The following is a 2,500-nucleotide window of genomic DNA, read 5'->3' on the forward strand; positions in this document are numbered from 1 at the left end:
TACTACTACTACTACTACTACTACTACTACTACTACTACTACTACTACTTGGCGCTGGCTTCCGGCGACAACAGACGTGTTGTGAATATTTACCTATTTTCTACACATATTTTTATTCATTTATCATTCAATCGTCGGAATTTAAGCCTAATTTTTATTCAAAATGGATGTGAAGTATATATTGTTCCTGATTTTTATATTTATTAGTATATTTATAAGCATAAATGGTGTTTTAGCCTGTGATTTTACTGCCAAAATAAGCCTATCGATAACTTATACTCCAGAGACTCTCCGATCCCTCCAACCCGTGTCACCCCCACCACCCACTATTGACACATCGTTTATTAAAGTAAGAAAGAGGGGGAGAAAGGGAGGAATAAAAACAAAATTTAACAGACGGCCTTTTTGTCCATTTTTACCCTGTGTAGTGACAGGTAATGTAAGATCACTGAAAAATAAAATTGATGAACTGTTTTCACTGTGTCGTTTTAATAGTGACTATCGTCAAGCCTCCATAATAGCGTTAACAGAGACTTGGCTATCTCCTCACATACCATCATCATGTTTTAATATTGAACAATATTCACTATTTCGAGGAGATCGGACTAATGTAAATAAACGAACTGGGGGTGGGGTGTGCACATATATTAACAACAAATGGTGCCACCCCAATAACTGTCAGATAAAGAAAATGTATTGTGACGATTATATTGAATTTATTACTGTTTCGTCACGACCATATTTCCTACCCCGGGAATATACTCATGTCATCATCATCAACGTCTACATTCCACCATCATCAGACAACACCACAGCGAAAAATATTTTGAGGAAAGAAATACAGGACATTCAAATTAAGTCACCCGATGCCGTATTGATGGTCACTGGCGATTTTAACCAATGTAACGATTTTACTCTCCCGGGACTTCATCAATACGTGGACTGCGAGACAAGGGACAAAAAAACATTAGATTTATTCCTGTGTAATATTAAAAATAGTTATAAATGTTTACCCCGTGCCCCATTAGGTTTATCTGACCACTGCATGCTCTTGCTACTCCCCACCTACCGCCCTGTTTTTAAACGTGTAAAACCAGTAAAGAAAAGTGTACAGATCTGGAACGGAAGTGTGTGTGAAGATTTGCGTGGTTGTTTTGAATGCACTGACTGGAATGTTTTTATCGAATCATGTGATAGTGTGGATGAGCTGAATGACTGTGTGAGTGAGTATTTAAAATTCTGTGAACAGCTAGTGTCTTGTAAAAAAGAAATAAAATATTATCCTAACAACAAGCCTTGGATAACAAAAGATCTAAAACTTTTATTGAACCAAAAGAAAACTCTCTATACTAGTGGAAACAAAAAAGATCTGAAAACAAAACAAAAAGAGATAAAGAGGGTAATATCTAGTTGTAGAGACAAGTACAAAAATAAAATTGAAAAATGCTTTTCTTCTGGGGATATACGGGACACGTGGCGGGGGCTTAAAACTGCTGTGAACTATAATCCAAAGCCCACGATTATATCAGAAGATATCGAAATTGAAACTTTAAATAAATTTTATTCACGTTTCGACACAGCAAACAAATTTGATATTGAAAATGAAAAACATAAATTAGACAGGGCTTTGGAAGATGAAATGGCTGTTGAGGTCAGTGAAGAGGAAACGAGATTCGTATTTTCGAAACTAAACGAGAGGAAGGCTGCTGGGCCGGATGGATTGAAAGGAAAACTATTAGTATAAACACATATTTTTAACTGGTCCCTCCAATGCGTTTCAATCCCTGAAATTTGGAAAACTTCGAAAATTATTCCTGTTCCAAAAAAAGAAAAACTTGAAACTATGAACGATCTCAGACCTGTTGCACTGACTTCAATAGTCATGAAATCTTTAGAAAAACTTGTTCTTGTTAAAATTAGGAATCAGTTTATGCCATTGAGTGATAGTCATCAATTTGCTTACAAACCAGGACGTGGCGTAGAGGATGCCATTTTGCTGTTTACAAACAACATCTACAGGCATCTAGATCACGCTAGGAGCTATTGCAGATTGCTTTTTGCAGATTTTTCTTCAGCGTTCAATACAATGCAACCTCAGTTGGTTGTTCAAAAATTGACTAGTCTGAATTTAAACAAGTATATAATTGCTTGGGTGCTCGAATTTCTTACGGAGAGAGCACAATATGTTCAATTAGGGCAAAACAAATCTTCCTGTATAACTAAAAAATACTGGCGCTCCTCAAGGTTGTGTATTGTCCCCTGTATTATTCACAATATACACGAATGACTGTAGAAGTCAAAACCTGAGTGTACCTTTAATAAAGTTTGCAGCGCTCTTCAAGGCCTCATAACAAATGGCAACGAAGTGGCTTATAGGCAAGAAATTGATAGATTTGTGTCTTGGTGTGATGCCCACCACCTAGAGCTTAACATAAGCAAGACAAAGGAGCTAGTGATTGACTTTAGGAGAGTGAAGGAACCGATAGAACCGTTAAAATTA

Source organism: Berghia stephanieae, chromosome 7 (genome assembly GCF_034508935.2).
Source record: "Berghia stephanieae isolate SIO BIC M18660-M18661 chromosome 7, UCSD_Bste_1.3, whole genome shotgun sequence".
Classification (NCBI taxonomy): domain Eukaryota; kingdom Metazoa; phylum Mollusca; class Gastropoda; order Nudibranchia; family Aeolidiidae; genus Berghia; species Berghia stephanieae.